Source organism: Nerophis lumbriciformis, linkage group LG11, assembly GCF_033978685.3.
Source record: "Nerophis lumbriciformis linkage group LG11, RoL_Nlum_v2.1, whole genome shotgun sequence".
Classification (NCBI taxonomy): domain Eukaryota; kingdom Metazoa; phylum Chordata; class Actinopteri; order Syngnathiformes; family Syngnathidae; genus Nerophis; species Nerophis lumbriciformis.
In genome coordinates, this window is record NC_084558.2 from 13,144,857 (window position 1) to 13,168,516 (window position 23,660).

General features: G+C 39.3%; 1 protein-coding gene across 1 annotated transcript in view; it reads left to right on the forward strand.

Moving 5' to 3' along the window:
- snx29 (sorting nexin 29) overlaps window positions 1-23,660 on the forward strand; it is a 376,077-nt gene that overhangs the window by 104,228 nt on the left and 248,189 nt on the right. The window lies entirely within an intron of this gene.

Sequence of the window (23,660 nt, forward strand, 5' to 3'; positions counted from 1 at the left end):
GCCAAGAGTCTGTCAGTCATTTGTGCACGATGGGGGCGTAGTATGATGCCACCATGGCTGAAAACTCGCTCCACTGGAGCACTGGAGGCAGGCACTGCCAAGACTCTCATGGCCACTCGGAACAGTGAAGGAAGAGTCTTCATGTTCAATGCCCAGAACAAAAGGGGGGGAGAGTTTTTTTGGGTTGGTGCACTACTTGTAAGTGTATCTTGTGTTTTTTATGTTGATTTAATTAAAAAAAGAAAAAAAGAAAAATTATTTCTTGTGCGGCCCGATACCAATCGATCCACGGACCAGTACCGGGCCGTGGCCCGGTGGTTGGGGACCACTGAGGTAAACAACCAACAGTATGTCAGAAAGCTACCTAAAACGGTACACATATTCATAATATAGTATACATTTGAACTAACCTTTATTTTACTATTTTTGTCTTTTTTTAGGTGGCTAAAATACGCGGTGCTGCTGACCGCCGTCTAACGTTACGTGTGATATATTGACTAACGTAACCCTGCTTAAAAAAAATCACTGAACAAAAAGTATGAATAAGGTAGTGAACTGCAACAGATTCCCGTGTTTGCAATAACGTTATAACGTTAGCAGTGAGTTTACAGCCTCACTGATTTAACTACACGGCAAATAAAAGTCACGTTACTTAGCCAATAAACGTTATCTTACATTCAAAACTTACCGTTCTTTGTGCAACTTCAAATGCCGGACGAAGTTGGAAGTTGTTGCCTCTCCATCAGTAATTTTCGAACCGCATGTGTTGCATACTGCAAACCGTTTTGTGTTGACCACCTCGTAATTTTTATACCCAAACAAAATTATTTTAGGTATCATTTTTTGTTCACTGGCGTGTGGTTTGGACATGTCTTCTTCATTGGTTGTCCTGCAATTTGATTGGATGAATGCTGTGTGATGAAAACAAAGTAGATCTAATTTGATTGGCTGTTGTACTGAGACCACACCAGCTGACACACGCAACGCTGATAGACAAGTACACAATGAAAAATACGGAGCGCTCCCGAATAACCACGGGGGCGTGGTCGGGGGCGTGGTTAAGATATATATATATATATATAAGAAATACTTGACTTTCAGTGAATTCTAGCTATATATATATATATATATATATATATATATATATATATATATATATATATATATATATATATATATATATATATATATAGTGATATTATTCAGTGAGTTAATTCACCAAAACTAACCTGTTATACAGGAGGAAAAAGCACACAGGACGTTTCAATTGTTCACAGACTGGTCGCGCTCATCAGAATGACAAGACACTTCCGGTCTGCAGGTGATAGCATTCAATTGGGAAGAAACACCCTACTGCCCCCTACTGACCAATGTGAATACTGATAAATGTGTAATGACAGCTCCAAAAATGAATTCAAACCACAAAATAAAATAAATAAATCAACACAAAAATGTGACACATTATGGGTGGGTCACATATGCATGTACAGTAGATGGCAGTATTGTCCTGTTTAAAAGTGTCACAACATTGCTGTTTACGGCAGACGAACTGCTTTACGGTAGACACTGTTGTTGTGTGTTGTCAACACGTCACTCAGGTCCGCCTGAATTTCGGGAGTTTTTCGGGAGAAAATTTGTCCCGGGAGGTTTTCGGGAGAGGCGCTGAATTTCGGGAGTCTCCGGGAAAATCCGGGAGGGTTGGCAAGTATGCCCTAGAATCGAGTCAAATCGAATCTTGTTGTGCCCAAAGGTTAACAGCCCTAGTAGTAGCAGTGATTTAAATCAAGAGCGAGCCGCTACTGATTTGATGAGATGCAGAGGGAAGCCCTCAGGTGATGTAGATGGAGATTCACCTCCGAAGTTGCCTCTTGGTATTTTTGAATTTGCACAACTACACACGCATATACATACTGTACACGCACATATATAAATGCCTTTAGGCCATTACTGTACTTGGCCCTCAAAGTCACCACAAGCTCATTCTCATCACATTGCTGCCATGTAAGTTTTACATGCATACATAAATGTGCTGCAGGAGAACATATTAAGGCAGAATAGGACATCCACTTTTATCGAGGGAGGGATGAAATCTACTCCCGTTTCACTGTCCTGCCGGCCCCTCCAGCCAGCGTTGGATGAGGTGTGGTGCATTGGCAGGACCCAGGCAGGCCGTTCATTTCCTGCATGACTGGCTGCGCTGATGATAACACTTCCCCTCAGCCAGGCGGTGGGAGCATTAAACACATCATGTTTGTCAGGTGGAGGATGTCAGGGACTGAGGGTTAGCTTGTTAGACTGGATTTTGTTGTACTTATACACATGTTGTGTTCCGATGAAGCGTTAAAGTCAGACGTTTCCAGAATGCGGCCCGGGGTGCAGTGTTTTTGATTGGCCCTCAGCATATACTGAAACTTAAAGTATTTACTAGTCAAAATTAGTCAAATGTATGATCAAATATTACAAAATACGGTATGCATGTTTTATTCCGATATATTAGCATATTGATTTACATTGAATTTTAGCATTTTTTGAACGCTTGAAATCTTTTAACAACTTCTGACCCATCTGTTGATATAAACGTTTTATTATTATGTTTTTTTTAGATTTCATGGCCTTTTTTAGTCAAAAATAAAATAAAAAATATAGTGGGAAAATGCTAAATATGCAATATTTCTCAAAATAAGTTACAGTATGGATAATGTGAGGTTGGGTATGGAGTATTTGAGGTTGGGTAATTGTAGCCTTGACTAGGTCAATAATTCATTACAACATTACAGTTCAGTTTCAGTTTGTTTCGAACATGCATACGATACAATGTAATGCATCACACAGTTCCAGTTGTTTCATTACAGCACGTCCGAAAAAGAGTAGGAAGAAGCAGAGCTTATTTAATCCTACCCCTTTTCATACCATAGCAATTTTATCCAATTTCCTTGTTCTCTGTAACAGAACAGTGAACAAATAAATAAATAATATACCATAGTAAACATACAAATATTGTCTCAATAAAAAACAAAAAACAAAAAACAAAACAAAAAAAACATAGATTTCAATATAGTCGACAAGTGGACAACATTTTTTTTAAATTTTTTACAGTGCTTACTGAGCTAAAATGAGAAAAGCAGGCAGAACTTGCTTGAGTTTGAGTCTGCCATGTTATATATAACTTTAATAATAATTGTCAATCCTTTTCAGCATTACAGTTTAATGGCAGTTTGACTTAATTTATGCTCATCAAAGCTCTGAGATTTATGCTCATGGTTTTCTGTACATACACGGAGAAAGTGTGTATGTTTTGTTTATAATCTATTCTAACAATATTGCATTAAAAAACCCCAATGAAATTTTTTTTTTTTAAATAACTTGTGGGGAAACTCAATGGCAAAATTTCACATCGCTAACCTTCACACTGAACAATCGTATCAAGGAACACACGATGACTAAAGATATTTGTGCTGCTTTCATAGTTTTACCAGCAATGTTTACATGTCCTCCCTCTGCTGTTACATTTATATGAATATAATAAGTGATATAAAACATAGATGGATGTTTTTACAATAGTGAAAGAACAATCATTTAAGGCTAATGTTAACCATTTCTTGTAGCTTACTGGTTAACACAATTCATCATGGTGCTTCATTGTAACATCTGAGAATACATGGCTAGAAATAAGAGGAAAAACGTACATTAGCATAGCATTATTAGACTCCACAGTCTGTACTTTGCTGCAGATACCTGTTTTCTTGCTGCTGTCATTCTCCTATTGAACAACATTTGGCCAACAAATAAATACAGAAGACCCTCATTCTCGTTGATGCTTCTATCAGTTTCCTGCAAATACAATTTTCTTGTGAAAACCCAACTGCCACAAACCGAGTCAGATAGAGCCAAGCTGGTACTGTCAATTAGGAATGATTCAGCTTGTGTTTTGAGAGTTAATTTTTTGCTTTGTTTTTGTATAACATAGTACTTGATGATTGGATTCCATAACTGTCCTACACACTCTGTTATTGTCTTTATATATGTATTAACTGAAAAACATATGCCAGCAAATTATTTATCTCCAGTGATTGCAAAGCATTTTTGGGGAACACGCCATCATAGTTTTGCATTCTCTACCTTTGGGGGAGATGTTAGTGGATAGTGAACTTGTAAAAAGTGCCAAAAAATAATATATTGTCACCTCCTCAAATGTAATGTGAAAGAATTGTGATGGCTCCATTTACTACAGGGTTCTCAGACTCAACTAACCTGGGGGCTGCCGAATGTAGCGTCTGTGGAAGGCTGGGTCATGCCTAGTATATATTTCAGAGTCACAATTAATGTGTTCATATATACCATCAGCAGCTATAACTAAGATGAATCATAGTAGGCCTTAGCTATTAGAACTGTATCACCTTTCTTTCTATCCTTTCCTGCTCCAGCCTGGCTGCGCCAAACGCTAAACATATCTATTTATTAAAGTCAAATACAAGTAAGGCAACAAGAGAAATAACTCACACTTCTCTATTGTAAAGTAAATCTGTACAGAAAATATGGGCATCTTCATGAACAATATGATTTGCCTGAGTGGCTGGACAGGACATGTTAAAGATCAAAAAAGAAAACAAAAAACCCCAAAACAAAATTATATCACCTATCCATGTAAATATAATATTGGGACATTGTTCAGTTCTCCTGCAGTTTCGTAAGTCAGAGGCACATTAACTTGCCTTAGGGAAGTAGCTCATCACAGTAGCAATGATAAAACTAAAATTGAGCTTGTCAACAGTTTGGAACCAGCAGGAGGTCTTTACTCAAAAGGTCAGTCTGACTTACCGTGTCATGAAAAAAATAACGCTAATTGTCTTAGAATATTCGAAGATTCGATTCGAAGAAGTCGAATTCAACTATCAACCTCAAAGTCGAATCGTCGGACATTGAACCTCCCTCGTCCCTGCGTGGGAGTGAGGTGAGTTGAGTCCAGTACTTACTTACAGCTGTTGTGTTGGGAGAATATTCCGAGATGGGGGATTGGAGCTTGCCGTGCCACCATACAACTCGGTCGCCCCTAGTGTGACTCGCTGTGCATTGGAAATGCACGATGTGGAGACTGCAGAGATACTCACAGAGCTTTTTCACAGGTTGGCCTGCGAAAAGCTTGTTGCCTCCAAAAGGCTGAGGTGAAAATCTGTCAATGGGCCACGGCCGGCCAAACAGATTTTGGGCGTGCAGTAGCACTATGAGTGTGGAGTTTAGCCCCATACCGCCATATATAAGGTACTGGACATCGTTATAATTGATAGATGACGATTGGTTAGCCTTGATAACCATCCCATCAATAATTGTCACAGGTCAGTATGAAAAAAGTCATCTCTCGGCATCACATTGCGTTTCAAAGTTTGCAGCTTCACCCTATTTCTGATTTTTTTCCCAGCATATTTGACATATTTTTGGCCTAAATTTTGCATTTTCAAGCATAACAATGGCTAAAAGAACTAAACATACCAAATAAAACTGTATTTAGAAAGTGGGCTAAATTTGGCCTCCAGTGGGCCCCACTTTGGTCAGCCCTGCTCTTGCTAGTCAAGTTTGAGCCGGATCCGAGGACCTCACTAAACTATCTAATCTCTACCGTGTTTATATGTTTATCTGAATGGTTTAGCCTATTTCTTTCAGTGGAAAAAGTTGCAAATGAAATTTGTTAATTTTTTAGCTTCCACTTTAGCTGTGCTCTTAAAAACAAAACAAAAAATATGTTCCACGATCAATCCAATGAATCAGATTAGATTAGCAACATCTTGAATCTAAGATCACCCTACTATAACCATAGCTTCCATAACTGTCCCTGCATTGCAATAATGTAAATTAACTGCAGTTAATACATGCTAATTTCAGGTTAATGAGTGGTAAACTTGGCCTGATAATAAAACGATAACCCTCCACAGAAAAACATCAATAACATACTGTTTATTTTGGGTCTCCTGTACAAATGTTAGCAATACATTTCTGTTAGAGTGCTCCTTAAGAGGTTCTTCTCAACCCACAAAATTCATCATGTGTGATTTATTGCACAAACGTAGAAGTAATCTGTTTTGAGTGATGGGTCTTTGCTTTATTATTAGTTTTTATTTTTTCATTTTTGGTGCACTGCACTGCTGGGAGTTAGATATAAATATTTAGAGTCACGCACTGATACCTATCCACTTATGTTTGGAGTCTTTTCATTTGGAACCTTTTGGAGTGCGAGTGCAAAACACCAAGACCAAGCCACTGATGCACCGCACTGAAGATTCAGACAAGAATATTAAACCTCTTTTTTTGTCCATCAGATTCAAATCTGTCCACATGCATGGCTCTACGTTGCAAACCTGCGTCATCAAGACGTCTCACCCGCTTGCACGTGCCTCATTTCCACCCCCATTTTAAGCCATGAATGGACATAGACGGTTGCTTGATTACTCATTTGCATATAGAAGCTCTGTTTGGACCTCAAGTTATTAGACACAGCAATTAGATTAACAGGAAAAGAGCAGTGCAATGTCACCAAGCGTGTGCAGGATCATAAAGTGGTTTTCGGCAAACTAACGCTTGATTCCTCTCAGAGAGAAGAGGAAATCAGAGCAGGTTTTAAATGAATCAGTTAATTAATTCCTAATGATGGCTATTTAAAAAAATAAAGACGAGTGATTATTTAAAAAATTTAATAAGTTCAAACATTTATATAAAAAAAACCCCAACAACAAAAACGCCCCAATGAGGCGAGATTGCCCGTACTGAAGGTGTGTTGTGGTAAACAAATCAAACAGGTGCTCTAAGCCTGTCGTAAACTCCCCCTGAGCTCATCGTAAACAAACATGTCATCGATTGTGTGGGACTTTTTGCGTGCTATTTGCGACACATGTTCTGCAAACATTCAGCAAGGAGGAAAAAAAACCCCATCGAGCTTCAATACCTTATCAACCACCTGAAACGCTTACATTTACAGCTTTAGACGTCTGCTGCTAAAGACAAGGCCAGCCACAAAGAAAGGCCCCGGGACTTGTTCCTGTTGTCCCATGTGCTTAAGTGCAAAAAGTTTGTCTGGGTCAACCCCTAAAGCGATCTATGATTACATGATGGAAATTATGCTACTGGACAACCAGCCCTTGAACTTTGACAGTTTGTTAAATCCTTTATTTAGTATTTGTGTGCACCAACAAGAGTTAAATTACAATTTAAAAAATAATAGGTAAATTCGCTGTCTGCAACATTTACACAGATGCCTAGAGGGCGCCACTTTCCACTATATTTTACACAGTATATCCAGCCCTCTTACGGCTTCTCGTACGTAATGACGGAATTACATACGTAACACATGCACGCACATTAGTTTTAGTTGTTGTCAGGTTTAAGCACCGAACTATCTATTAAACAGAACAAGAAGCAAGGAATCAAGCAGAGACAGATTTCAATTTTGCTCATGAGTAGAACGTATGGAGCTGCACACTCAGTTACAGTCTCCCACCACGCTCTGAGGTACAGCCCCCGCGACCCCCATTTTATTCAGGAGTTCCCTAGTTACATCGCTGAGGCTGCTTCTAAAGGGAGGGGTCACATATTATGCAAGCAGCTCCAGTAGACACAATATGTGATTATTCAGAATGGAAATGTGCTGAGCCTCGTGATTTTGTCCTGTCTCTGCTTTGTCTGCGTTGAGGTACTTGAGGTCCGTCCTTGGCTATTAGCAGGTGGAAAAACACAAACAGCTGCGGCGAGGCAACTCCTAACTTGCAGTGGAAGATAACAAGATATGTGCCTTTGCAAGAAAAGAGTTGTGTGATAACTTATATTTAATTATTCTAACATTTGTTGTTAGCTAATAATAGAACATTTGGATATATAGCGCTAGCTGTCATTGAATGTATATTCTATCATAACAACATGACTGTAATTTGTTTGCTTCTCTTGAACTCCGTACGTGTGGGCGACACAGGGTTAGTGACCGACGTGAACACCAATCACTTTATTTGGGCTGGTAACATTTTTTATTACATATACTTTGTAATTGTGAAAATATAGACAATTCAGTGTCTGCCTCGCCTGGTGTTCTTGGAGGATGAGCAGTTGAGGACTAGAAGGTAGGAAGGGCATCTGGAGTGTGGCTTGCTGGGTGACTCGAAACAGGCAAACAACTGATTGAGTTTCTCTGCCAGCGAGTCTTTGGTGTTATTGGCTGCCAATGTGTTACTTTTGTAGCTCGTCAGGTGTTGAATTCTTTGCCATACCCACTGCGAGTCTTTATTGTTCAGCTGCGCCTCGACTTTCCTCCTATACTCCACTTTTGTAGCCTTAATGCCTCTCCTGTGGTCAGATCTTGCCCTGCTGTATTGCTGTCTGTCCCGCGAGTGGAAGGCTGAAAGTGCCTTGACCTCTGAGGTCATCCACGGTTTTTGGTTAGGATAAACCTGGATCTGCTTATCCACAGTGTAGAGTGTCTAATATAAGACAGCATAGCATCTGTCCTCTCCTGTAGCTCCAGATGGTCGAACACTGACCATATTGTGGCCTTGCAGCTGGAAGAGTGCCCCCTCTGGCCACGTCTTAACAGTTCTGGTCATAAGTTTGCTCCTCTTCTGGAGGGTGGTGTAGGCAGGAACAAGGAGCAGGGCGAGGTGGTCAGAAGTGCTCAGGTGGGGGACATCAACAGTGTTTTAGGCTCGCTTCAGATTAGAATAAACAAGATCCAAGGTATTCTCAACTTGAGTCGGGCACTGTACGTATTGCACAAATCTGGAAAGCACATTCTTGAGGCAGGCTTTTTAAAAATGAGCCTGCATCTGCTTGTTGATAGCATCACACAGCTAGCTAACGTTAGCTTGGGGTGGTATGTAAACAGCTGTTAGAATTACAGCAGGGACGTCTTTGGGTGGGTAGAAGGGTTTGGAATGATCTTCCCCTCCAAGTGAGACAGGCCCCTTATTTGGTTACTTTGTAGACCCTTTTTAAAACCCATTTTACTCACTGGCTTTTAACCCAGCATGAGACTTTGAACTGTTTTTAACTTTTTAACCGCCTTTTATCTGACTGATTGTTCCTAAGATAATGTTTTTTATCAGATTTTTTAAAATATATTTTACCTCTGTTTTAAATGATGTTTTAGTCTGTCCTTTGCCTGTAGTTTTCTGTTTTCATATGGTTTGGTTTGTGGTGTACAGCCTTTTGTTTCTTAACTCTGGTTGTTTTTAAAGGGCTTTATAAATAAAGTTGGGATGGTATGGCATGGTTTGCATGTTACTGAGATGGATTCTTGACCCGAACAGAAGTGGGTGTCGAAAATTCTACTGTTTGTGCTCCAGTCATCCAGTGTGTAGATGCACAGCCCTCCCCCTCTGCTCTTACCCTTGTCTTTGATGCGATCAAAGCGGTGCAGGGTGCGGCCTGTTAGCTGAACAGTTAAGTCGGAGGTGAGCGGATGTAGCCGCAATTCTGTGATGATAATCGCACAACTGTCTCGAAGCCTGGTTTTGCTCACCAACCATAGTTCCAGTTTATCTGTTTTGTTTTGGATGAAGTACTGTACTTGTAGGAAGTTCTGAGACCATTCACACAATCACAATCATACAGCAGCACACATTCAAGACAGACTAAAATGCACCAATACAGAGAACCAGTAGCTGCAGTGTCAGTACGCCCTGCCATTTTCCAAACGGCTCATTTGGAGGAAGTATGATGGAAGGCAAGACTGTTTTATAAATATCTCAACAATGCCTCTATGGTATGATTTAACATTTTCTGGACTTATGCAGATCCCAAATACAAAAAACATGTATAAATAGGTAATAAAAAAATGGTTTTGCATAATACAATCCTCTTTAAAGGAGACCTATGATTTAAAACACTTCCTTGTGGTCTAGATCAGGGGTCACCATCTTTAGGACCCTGCCGGTAGATTGCGAAAATATTATAATTTCTATTTTTTATATTAATATGACATCAGTGACATCCCCCTTGAAGAGTGGCCAACGCCTCGCCTCTCTCTCTTCAGCCTCACATCCTCCACTCTTGACACTGCAGCTACACCTCCTGAGCGCTTCTGCACACTACAACCGCTCGTCTCGCAAACGCGCATGACACGACATGCACAAAAAAATCATCGAGCTGCAACAATGACTGACTGTTGCAACGCATCGGACATTTTCTAGCATCCAACATCAAACAACTCTTCCTTTAACCACGAGTCCACGACCATCATTGCTCACCTGTGACGGGAAGCTAATAAGCCAGATACTGGACTCTGTGAACATTGCTCCAAAGTACGGATTTTGTGTTGATTTATTGTTTACAAAAGTAAACATTGACATGTGCAAAGGCAGTAATATATGATAAAACAAGGTGGCAGCTGAAGGACTTCCTTGTTTATCCCCTCTTTAATCACACAGAAAAAACCCGCCAGATGAACAGCTGATTTTACTACTTCCGGCGCTAACGTAAGCTGACTTGCGTTCCATATGTGACCATAGGATGAACAAATATACTACGGTATTAAGACTATAGTGGCCATAAACAGTTAGCTTCTACAGCTGGGGTGCCCAAAGCGTCGCACAGGGATCCTCTGTGACCCAAGACTAGTTTTTCATTGGCCCTAGGCTCAATTCCAAAAAAAGCTTTGTCTTGAAAAAAAACCCCCAAAAAAAACATGTTATATATCTATCTATCTATATATATATATATATATATATATATATATATATATATATATATATATATATATATATATATATGGATATATATATGGATATATATCTATATATATATATATATCTATTTATATGTATATATATATATATATATATATATATATATATATATAGATATAGATATATGACGCAGGAAGTAGATCTTGCTTTGGTTTTTGGCTGAGACCAAGGCTCTTGGGCTCGAAAAGCTAGGTGACCACTGGTCGAGATAATACGTATGGATATGTTTTGGTGTAAAATGTATGCAAATTTTGCTCTTTAGTCACATTTATAACCAGTTTTTTAAGTTTGTCTGCAAGCTGATGGATCCTGGATTCCCGGATTGCAAAAGAAACCACGCCCCGCCCTCTCTTAAAGTCTTTTAATTTATGTTGTAAAAATGTACACTGTTTAAATATGTATCTTTAAGTCATCCCAGCTATTTTTTTTCCAGACACGGTCAAAAAATTAACCTTATATATAGACTATATAGACTTGACGTCATTTACATGCGTAGTTCGATAAAGAGAAAACAAAGGAAGTCGACCTGATTCTGTAAATGAACAAGAAAGTCGTTAATACTACTACAAAATAAAATAAAAGTCGCCACACCTTAAAAATGTGTGTTTTTACGTGAAAATTATTTAAAGTAATATAATGTATGAATGTATATATATATATATATATATATAGTGTGTTATATTTAAGGGGGTTCTAATGTTTTAATGGCTATTAATTAGAAGAAATATGGACATCAGCGTGGCTCTACGTTAGCTTAATTTTTCAACTCACTTTACGTAAACAACTTACGCAATGTAGTAAGCAAATACGCCAGAGCATCGATTCCGGTCCTTTAACAATCGCTATTTCTTCGGAATCAAAATATATATTCATATGTTACATATAGTCTATTGCGCACTATTGACTTTTGATGCTCCGAAAATTTCTCTGTCGATAAAAGGCTTTGCACATCGATACCGGATGTTTTAATGAAGTATCCACTTCTGCTGGCGGGCCGTGTCTTTCCCCGCGCACACGAATGACATAGCTCGCCCAAAGATGACAAAAAAGTCCCTTACGGGTCACATTCATGTCACATTGCTTTTGAGACTGAAGTCACATTTGAAAAGATCAGACTCCAATCCAATTTGGACTACCTGATGTGGCCTGAATCTGATGTGAAAAGATCAGATTTGAAGCACTTTGGAGCGTTTGGACTGGCCGTAAAAATCTGATCTGTGTCACTTTAGGGCAAAAACAAAATCAGATTTGGTGTGCAGTGAAAACGGGGCATAAGTGCATATATCTGAGGCTGCAAAACCCCGCGAACAGACGCACCTAAAACTGTGCACAAGCTCACGCCTAAACAAATGAACATTATGATTTGATGCTTTGACATTGTTTGACATGAGTATCCAACCTTATAACAGCAATTATAAGTCAGAAAAGACTAAATTCATCCCCTTTAACCGTTGTATCCTGAAGTCTTGCTAGTTGACTCGCTTGTAGGGGGCATACTTGCCAACCTTGAGACCTCCAAATTTGGGAGATGGGGGTGGGGGGGTTTGGTGGTAGCGGGGGTGTATATTATTGCGTCCCGGAAGAGTTAGGGCTGCAAGGGGTTCTGGGTATTTGTTCTGTTGTGTTTATGTTGTGTTACGGTGCAGATGTTCTCCCGAAATGTGTTTGTCATTCTTGTTTGGTGTGGGTTCAGAGTGTGGCGCATATTTGTAACAGTGTTAAAGTTGTTTATACGGCCACCCTCAGTGTGACCTGTATGGCTGTTGATCAAGTATGTCTTGCAGTCGCCTACGTGTGTATGTAGAAGCCGCACACAACAAGTGCCTGACCAGTTTGTATGGAGATAAAGCGGACGCGACGACAGTTTGTAGAGGACGCTAAAGGCAGTGCCATCACGGCACGCCCTCAATATTGTTGTCTGGGTGAAAATCGGGAGAAATTCAGGAGAATGGTTGCCCCGGGAGATTTTCGGGAGGGGCACTGAAATTCGGGAGTCTCCCGGAAAAATCGGGAGGGTTGGCAAGTATGGTGGGGGGTGGTGTCTTCTAACGCCACTTCTTAGTTTGCATGTATAAACCAGAACTGATGCACAGCAACATTAAAGTGACCAACTAGAGTACGAGACTACAAGTGTGAGCGCACCTATATATTTGTTATTTACATCTGGCTGACAAACAGAATATCAGTTGAGTACATGTAAAACAGGCTACTGTGTTCACTCTCAAGTGTCAAACTAAGCGGTATTGACATGTCACATCCTGACAGGAGGCGAGAGCAAAGTGGCGAGGGATTTGTAGCGAGAGCAAGTAAGCCGCAAAGAGGAGCTGATAATGAGCCACGCTGTTGAGTTTCTACAACCTTCTCATCTCAGCTCCAGAGGGCTCTTTAGTTCTGGTCAAATACCTGCGCTGAGGAAGTCGGGGAGGAGAAAGCTCTCAGAGGATCTTTGCCGTGCTTCCCCTCATTTCTCTCTGCCCCTGCGGCTACGGGACAAAGGTAGCACGTATCTGCCTAACCACCTCTGCCGCCACAGCAGAGTTCCCACGAAGTGCTACAGTGGATTAGCTAGTCCGCCGAGCGGCATCTGTAGCATTATAGACACACTGGAAATAAGTCATATACAGTGCATCTGGAAGGTATTCACAGCGGTTCACTTTTTCCACATTTTGTTATGTTAAAGCTTTATTCTAAAATGCAATACATTCAGGGCAGCACGGTGGAAGAGGGGTTAGTGCATCTGCCTCACAATACGAAGGTCCTGAGTAGTCTTGGGTTCTTGTCCTCCCCGTGACTGCGTGGGTTCCCTCCGGGTACTCCGGCTTCCTCCCACTTCCAAAGACATGCACCTGGGGATAGGTTGATTGGCAACACTAAAATTGGTCCTAGTGTGTGGATGTGAGTGTGAATGTTGTCTGTCTATCTGTGTTGGCCCTGCGATGAGGTGGCGACTTGTCCAGGGTGTACCCCGCCTTCCGCCCGATTGTAGCTGAGATAGGCTCCAGCGCCCCCCGCGACCCCAAAGGGAATAAGCGGTAGGAAATGGATGGATGGATGGCAATACATTCATTTTGCCCTCAAATTTCTATATCAGTACCCCATAATGACAATTTGAATAGTTTTTTTCATACATTTTGCAAATTCTTCAAAACGAAAAAAAATCACATGTACAGTATTCACAGCCTTTGCTCAATACTTTGTTGATGCACCTTTGGCGGCAATTACAGCCTCAAGTCTTTTTGAATACGATGCCACAAACTTGGCACACCTATCTTTGGGCAGTTGCGCACATTCTTCTTTGCAGCACCTGTCAAGATCCATCAGGTTAAATGAAAAGTGTTGTTTTTATCCAGGATGTCTCTGTATATTGTTAAATTCATATTTCCCTCTATCCTAACTCGCCTCTCAGTTTCTGCCGCTGAAAAACATGTCTTCGTCTCATCAGATCACATCAATTTGTTTCTCATGGTCTGAGAGTCTTTCAGGTGCAATTTGGCAAACGTTTTACTAAAAATGGCTTTAGTCTGGCCACTCTACCATAAAGGCCTGATTTGTGGATTGCTGCAGAGATGGTTGTCCTTCTGGAAGGTTCTCCTCTCTCCACAGAGGAACGCTGTAGCTCTGACAGAGTGACCACCGGGTTCTTGGTCACCTCCCTGACTAGACGAAGATGAATGCAGCAATGTACAGAAACATCCTGGATGAAAACCAACGCTTCCTATTCAATCTGATGGAGCATGAGAGGTGCTGCAAAGAGGAATGGGCAAAACTGCCCAAAGATAGGTGTGCCAAGTTTGTGGCATTGTATTCAAAAAGACTTGAGGCTGTGATTGCTGCCAAAAGTGCATCAACAAAGTATTGAGCAAAGACTGTGAATACTTGTGTACATGTGATTTGTTATTTTTTCGTTTTTAATAAATTAGCAACATTTAAAAAAAAAATAACAAAAAAGTTTTTTACATCCTCATCATGGTGTATTGTGTGTAGAAATTTGAGGACAACAATTTATTTATTCCATTTTGGAAAAAGGCTGTAACATAACAATGTGGAAAAAAAGAAGCTGTGAATACTTTCTGGATGCACTGTACAAGTCATTGAAGTCTTGCTTTAACATTTTAGCACATTACGACTGACCAGATTTGAATTTTCAAATCTTAGGGTGCACTCACAAGGCCATTTTATAGAGGATATTAATAGTTGTACATGTAGAAAACAATGCAAAATACATATAAACGTTGAATACATAATATATAACTTTTACCTTGATTGAAGAATCTTGTTGGTGAACACGGCGATGGGTGGAGGAGAGAGAAACAGAAGATGATGTTAGTCCAATCCATTACAAACCTAACTTTGAAGGAGGACGGTTAGAGCTGTAAACTTTCTCACTTGAGCTTTATTGTAAACTTTATCATTACACTCACTGGCCCAACTTAGTTCTTGTAATGCAGTGCTTCTTAATTATTTTCTGTTACAAGCGCCCCGGGACAGATATTTTTCCGTGACCCCTCTGAATTGAATTACTGTTAAGAATTTGATCATTTTTATTTATTTATCTCTACAATGGACTGTGTGAGTTAATTCTTTGTATACAATAAAATAGAGTACAACACCTTTTATTGTCAGTATATGCATGCAATAAGATTAAGAGCAGCTCCTTCTCTGATATGTAATGGAAAACAGAATAAAAAATAAAAAATAATTTAAAATAAAAATACAGTAATAAAAAAGTGCAGTTAGATAAATAAAAGGTATACTAACGGGAATAATAGGTTGTAACACACTTCTCAATCTCTTTTCGTCCGTGAGCTCTGAACACGTGTTCCCATGGACTTACTACCTCTACTGGGTAGAACAGGGAGCCTGTTGAGTAGCTTGAGCACTGCTGCCACCTAGCTGCAGGCGTGTGTACTTAACATGAATAACTGAATAACTTGTGTGTCGACAAAAGTAAGGAAAATCTCCCCTTCTGCTCGCGACCACTCAGGGGGTCCCAGCCCACTATTTGAGAAACACTGTTATAATGTGTCTTCCTTAAAGGGGAACTGCACTTTTTTTTTAAGGAATTTTGGCTATCGTTCACAATCATTATGAGTGACAAGAACACCCGTCTTTTTTTTTTTTTTTTTGGATTCTAAAGGTGATAAAACACGCATGCAAGATGCTGCTAATTGGAGTCACCATTGTCGACTTCAAAGCCCTCTAAGACAACTTCAAAACCCTCCAAGCAAATAAATATATATATATATATATATATATATATATATATATATATATATATATATATATATATATATATATATATATATATATATATATGTATGTGTATATATACATATATATATATATATATATATATATATATATATATATATATATATATATGTGTATATGTATATATATATATATATATATATATATATATATATATATATATATATATATATATATGTGTGTGTATATATATATATATGTATGTATATATATATATACAGGTAAAAGCCAGTAAATTAGAATATTTTGAAAAACTTGATTTATTTCAGTAATTGCATTCAAAAGGTGTAACTTGTACATTATATTTATTCATTGCACACAGACTGATGCATTCAAATGTTTATTTCATTTAATTTTGATGATTTGAAGTGGCAACAAATGAAAATCCAAAATTCCGTGTGCCACAAAATTAGAATATTACTTAAGGCTAATACAAAAAAGGGATTTTTAGAAATGTTGGCCAACTGAAAAGTATGAAAATGAAAAATACGAGCATGTACAATACTCAATACTTGGTTGGAGCTCCTTTTGCCTCAATTACTGCGTTAATGCGGCGTGGCATGGAGTCGATGAGTTTCTGGCACTGCTCAGGTGTTATGAGAGCCCAGGTTGCTCTGATAGTGGCCTTCAACTCTTCTGCGTTTTTGGGTCTGGCATTCTGCATCTTCCTTTTCACAATACCCCACAGATTTTCTATGGGGCTAAGGTCAGGGGAGTTGGCGGGCCAATTTAGAACAGAAATACCATGGTCCGTAAACCAGGCACGGGTAGATTTTGCGCTGTGTGCAGGCGCCAAGTCCTGTTGGAACTTGAAATCTCCATCTCCATAGAGCAGGTCAGCAGCAGGAAGCATGAAGTGCTCTAAAACTTGCTGGTAGACGGCTGCGTTGACCCTGGATCTCAGGAAACAGAGTGGACCGACACCAGCAGATGACATGGCACCCCAAACCATCACCCAACCATGCAAATTTTGCATTTCCTTTGGAAATCGAGGTCCCAGAGTCTGGAGGAAGACAGGAGAGGCACAGGATCCACGTTGCCTGAAGTCTAGTGTAAAGTTTCCACCATCAGTGATGGTTTGGGGTGCCATGTCATCTGCTGGTGTAGGTCCACTCTGTTTCCTGAGATCCAGGGTCAACGCAGCCGTCTACCAGCAAGTTTTAGAGCACTTCATGCTTCCTGCTGCTGACCTGCTCTATGGAGATGGAGATTTCAAGTTCCAACAGGACTTGGCGCCTGCACATAGCGCAAAATCTACCCGTGCCTGGTTTACGGACTATGGTATTTCTGTTCTAAATTGGCCCGCCAACTCCCCTGACCTTAGCCCCATAGAAAATCTGTGGGGTATTGTGAAAAGGAAGATGCAGAATGCCAGACCCAAAAACGCAGAAGAGTTGAAGGCCACTATCAGAGCAACCTGGGCTCTCATAACACCTGAGCAGTGCCAGAAACTCATCGACTCCATGCCACGCCACATTAACGCAGTAATTGAGGCAAAAGGAGCTCCAACCAAGTATTGAGTATTGCACATGCTCATATTTTTCATTTTCATACTTTTCAGTTGGCCAACATTTCTAAAAATCCCTTTTTTGTATTAGCCTTAAGTAATATTCTAATTTTGTGACACACGGAATTTTGGATTTTCATTTGTTGCCACTTCAAATCATCAAAATTAAATGAAATAAACATTTGAATGCATCAGTCTGTGTGCAATGAATAAATATAATGTACAAGTTACACCTTTTGAATGCAATTACTGAAATAAATCAAGTTTTTCAAAATATTCTAATTTACTGGCTTTTACCTGTGTATATATATATATGTGTGTATATATATATATATGTGTGTATATATATATATATGTGTGTATATATATAATATATATATGTGTGTGTATATATATGTATGTGTATATATATATATATATATATATATATATATATATATATATATATATATATATATATATATAATGTAGTAATAGACACGTTCATAACAGTATGTAATACCTGTAATATTTGTCATAATTTGGTAATTTTAAGCAATTCCAGAACTTATTTCCTCAGCGCATTTATTTCCATTTCCATACCTGCGCACTTCCGACTTCCGGCAACAAATGTGTGTTCTTACTTCCGGAAACAAACGCTTGTGTGTTGTATTCACGGCAGACTTGGTAACAGACAACTATTTTTGGACCAATGAGGATTTACAACCTTATCTTTTCAAAGTTGAATACACGGAGGATGAACTGCTGCTTCTAGAAACAAGCATGAAAAAGAGGGTGAACCGTTGGAGCAGACAGAAGCCGAGAGAGTGAGGTCAGCGTGACTTTGATGCTGTAAATCAAATCAAATCAAATCAACTTTATTTATAAATGGAATTTGAAGCCAAACTATTTGACATCAATGGATTGATACCCAAAATAAACCGGAAAAAACATTCCTGGCGAGCTGGACCAAACGCACAACTGTCCATCGAGTTAGTCACTTTAATATTGATCATGATACATGCAACACGTCATGCTTGTTATTACAACAACAGTACATACGCTGTCGAGCTCGCTGTGTACAAACAAAAAATGAAATGTGGGCTAATACTTTACAGATACTATAATATGATTGTTCATGTTGTTAATTCAGTACAGATTGGTGTCCTTTCGCATTGTGTTGTGTGTTACAAACTCAAAAGCTATTCAGTTGTTGACGCAGTAGCTAGCTTATGGCTAATGCCGTCGCAAAACCATGTGTTATGCTAGAAAAACAGTTCTTCAGTGTTCGCTCTTACAATAACGATGTCGCTACAGCTTGGTTGTTATACAGGTTACAGAACGTAATTGAAGTCTTGTTGGTGGTTTTTGGATTCATTTTCATAGTGATTTAGAGGCAGAATGGATTGATCCCATTAGCTGCATTGCTGAACTGGCCGATTCATTTATCCATCCATCTTCTTCCGCTTATCTGAGGTTCCACTGCGTCTCCACCCTGTTTCAGTTATGGTTTCAGTTCATTTAGAACATGCATACAATACAATTGCAATGTTACATCACATCTTTCCAGTTGTTTCTTTACAGCACATTTGAAAAGTAGTAGGAAGAAGCAGAGCCTATTTAACCCCACCCCTTTTTGTATCATAGCAGTTTTATCCCATTTGTTTTCTCTCAATTTGTAACACAATAGTGAATAAATTAATGTGTAAATAAATGAATATACAATAAGTAAGTAAACACATGTTACTGTAACTATATGAATAAATATTGGACATACAAACATAGACACAATAATTTAAAGTTCTCATAAATAAAAAGTTAAGTAATTTATGGTTCACCTAGGAAAGGGTCGGCAACCCGTGGCACAAGAGGCGCATGCGGCTTCTTACCTCCCTGGAACTTTTTCAAAAATGTATGAAAATGGAAAAAGGTGGGGGGGAAATATATATTTTTGTTTACTTGTGTGGTTTCCTCTCGATCTCTCATATCAGGCATTAACATCTAATAATTTTAATGGACTACTCAAAAATTCAAAGAGGCACCCAGTGCTTTAACAGATGTTAGGTTGATAAAGTTAAAGTACCAATGATTGTCACACACACACTAGGTGTGGCGAAATTATTCTCTGCATTTGACCCATCACCCTTGATCACCCCCTGGGAGGTGAGGGGATCAGTGGGCAGCAGCGGTGGCCGCGCCCGGGAATCATTTTTGGTGATTTAACCCCCAATTCCAACCCTTGATGCTGAGTGCATTTTTATAGTCTTTGGTGTGACTCGGCCGGGGTTTGAACTCACAACCTACCGATCTCAGGGCGGACACTCTAACCACTAGGCCACTGAGAAGGTGATGTTTAATTAGTTAGCAGGATTACACATTAAATACGTAAAAAATATCCAAGAAATTTGGCGGAGGAGTAGCAGCATAAACACCAGATGCGTTTGTTTTAAACGCATATCTGGGAATTCACTTTGCCATTTCGCAATCCAAATGGATTGTTTTCATCTTCTACATTCTCCCTGAACAAATGGACAAACAAACAAATACAGTGCTTCATTATATTTTCTCTTTTTATTCACAAAGGTGCTCTCTACTGTAGTATGTGAATGAGCATACGCACAGACTAACACAAATATGGCACTTTTAAAACAGTTTCTTCAGTTTAGTTATGCAGAGGAATCCCCTTTACTGGATGTTAATCTAATTTAAAAATGTGTCTGCTTGTAGAAATTCATTAAAAGAAATTACAAAAATAATTCTTGTGGTCTGGCTGTTTAATTCCAACTTGGGAACTGAGTCCTTCAAATGAGCATCTCTCAAGCGCTCAATATACAAACACTTGCAACACCCACATCGCTTTTGGCATCCGGAAATGATTGGCTGGGAAAAAAACTAGATAGATTTCTGCTGCATAATGAAGAAAACTCACTTGAAGGGAATTTATTTAGTCGGTAAAACATTTCCCTGCTTTCTCCCCCAAGTGCATCCCACTGTGCTTGAGCCAACCCAACGAAATACTTGTTTTATAAAAGTCCTTTGGAGTTTAGATCAAAAGTGTTTTTTTTTTTTTTTTTTTACACGGCAATCCATGACGGAAATATTTAATGCTGGCACTGAGCCTCACGCCGTTTCATGCTGCCGCTCGCCTCATTCACTTCCATTCCCTTTACATTTTTTTCCTCTTGTTTCCGCTTATGCCGTCCCTCCATTTCCCATGTCTTTCTCACGCTGCCCCCGTTTGCATTAATAACGCACACTAATGAAAAGTAGATGTGTGAGTTATAAATAAGTAGCCGTATGTATATTTGATTGTTTTATGGACCTTTGACCATGTGTAGAGAAAGCTTCTGCCTCTTCTAATATCTGCCTTTTGTGGATGACGTGCAGCTCTGTGTGCATGTATGCATATAATAATGGAGGGGGTCTTTGAAAGAAACAAAGTACATTCTAGAATGTTTTTTTGCAAACCTTTCATCCTCTGCATGTGTGAAAAGCTTCTAAGGGTTGTTTTTCCCTCCATAAATATACAATATGTGAATACATAAAAAAGTGTCAGAACAACTAGTATAGTTTAGTGGAGGGCTGCCTGAAAGTACGTTGTGATCATATGCATGTACTATATAGAAATACTCATGCACACCTCCGATTAATTTGATCAAATGGCACGGACCAGAGCACAGACCTAAAGCCTGGCTTATGTGGCGATACAGACCATTAAGGCTATGATTGGTCAGTTTGTGTGTACACGATTTGGTCAGATGATTTATAGTCAACCTTCGGGAACACCTCCTCTAATTTTAGATCAATATTTGCATTTAGTTCTGATGTGCTCCAGCTCTAGTAACGCTCTTTGTCGCCCTTTAATTGCCATTGTTTGAACAAAGCTAAGGAAGCTAACGAACTAACAAATAGTCGACGAGTGCCATGGTTGCTCACTGAGTTTACTTCCGGGGAAACACTGTCCCCAGCGTTTTGTCAGAGAATTGCATGTCATATGCAAAGAGCTATAAAACTAAAGCTATAAAGCTAAATTAAATCCCCAAAGAAAGAAGCAGTTTACAGCAAAACGTGTATACATATTTTTCTCTGTTTTCAAGAAGTAGCAGAAGAGAGTAGCAAAATGGAAAGTCGTGCAATTCATAGTTTAATGACTAGTTTAGTCCCTGTCAATTAGACTTAAGTGGAAATACTGTAAAACCTCAGTTATTAACCCAAAATAATGAAATGTCAATTCAACGTCTCCCATTGAAATTAATGGAAATTTAATTAACCCTTGTTTGGGGCCTCCCAAAAAACGTCAAAACAGGTAACATGCTTTTTAAAAAGAAAAACTAACTTCCAGAGGACAGATTTTAAATAAAAAATAACAACAGTAGTTTTATTAAGTGACTGGACTGGACTAGATCTGACCGATTTTAGTCTAGGAGCATGAACTGATGAATCCTGCTTGTCAGGAACTGCTGGTCTTGATCCCCAAGATGCAGAGATGGCAAGCGTAGCGCAGGAAAACACGACTTTAATGTCAAAAAATGAAATAGTGCAACTGGTAAGTGCACATGCAGGGAAAACAGGAACCAGGAAACAGGATACAGGAACCAGGAAACAGGAATCAATCATTGAGCCCTGACTGGAGGGCGAGGCAGGCATAAATAATAGCCTGATTGACTGCAAAAATATAAAGACCTGGATGAATGAGAACATTTATAGAACTTTCTGAAATAAATAATAATAATGTACCACATTGACCTTTTCATAGTGAACTATTCCGGCTTCTCTTTCCAGCTGCGTCTCTGTCAAACACACCATCAGCATATTCTCCATATTTTTATGGATACATGTTAATAAATTATTTCAACATCCTTGACTTGCGTTATTGTGACTCGTTTGTCATTGGCCCTACAGGCACATTACAAAAAAAAACACCTGCAACAATTGGGAAAACAGCGAAAGTACAATTGTAGTACAAAATGTTGACATCAGCCAATAATAAAACCACAAAGCTTTGTCTTTAAAAACAAAAATATCTTACACACACACACACACACACACACACACACACACACACACACACACACACACACACACACACACACACACACACACACACACACACACACACATATATATAGATCGTCATAAGCTAATGCTAGTTTAGATCGTACAGAGTTCACTGTGACATTCACCTCGTCAACTTGCGTTAAGGAGGACCGTAACCCGAATTTTTACTTGCAACCTGAAGCACAACAATTAGCTGAGAGACAGCTCTTATCCCCAAAAAACTTGTAAACTGGAGTACTCATAAGCCAAGGTACCGCTTGTCACCACATGTATATATAAATCAAATACATTGTTGCTCGTTATCATCGTGGCGATACTTTTAGCAACATTGTGCTGTAAATTTTTTTTTTATTAGATTGGAAAGTAAAGGTGCAATTTGTTTTTTCCTGTGTGATGCACATGTAGGCTGTAAACCTGCATGAAATGAAATCAGCACCTTATTTACTTATGTTGTGTTACATGAGATAATGTCACTCATTTCTGATGATGCGACCCAAAAAACAACATTTTGCCCATCTCTTCACAAACGCTGGGTTATTCAAAAAAATTTGTTTTTAAGAGCATATTCATACATTTGTATGTGGACAAAAGGCCGAAACGCGTAGAGAAAAATGCATGTTAAAAATATCCGTGTATGTGTTTACATGACCAAAACTGGAGTCATGCGGTGGATTATTGGCATGAGGCAGCAATGTTAACCAGGCTGCGGCTGTTCAGCACCACTATCTTTACAGTGCAGTAGATTCAAGAAAAGATGGAAAAGGCATATACAAATTTTGGTGTAGAAGAAAATGTAAGCTCCTTTCAGATTTACATTGTTTTCCTAGAATAATGAAAGCTACCATATTTTACGAACTATAAGCCGCTACTTTTTTCCTAGGCTTTGAACTCTGCAGTTTATAGAAAGGTGCATCTAATTTACTCCTCTCTGAGCTGCCACCTTAATGTGGTAGAGGAGTTTGCGTGTCCCAATGATCCTAGGAGCTATGTTGTCCGGGGGCTTTATGCTCCCTGGTAGAGTCTCCCAAGACAAACTGGTCCTAGGTGAGGGATCAGACAAAGAGCAACTCGAAGACCTCTATGAATAATAAAAAACAAGGACCCAGATTTCCCTCGCCCGGACGCGG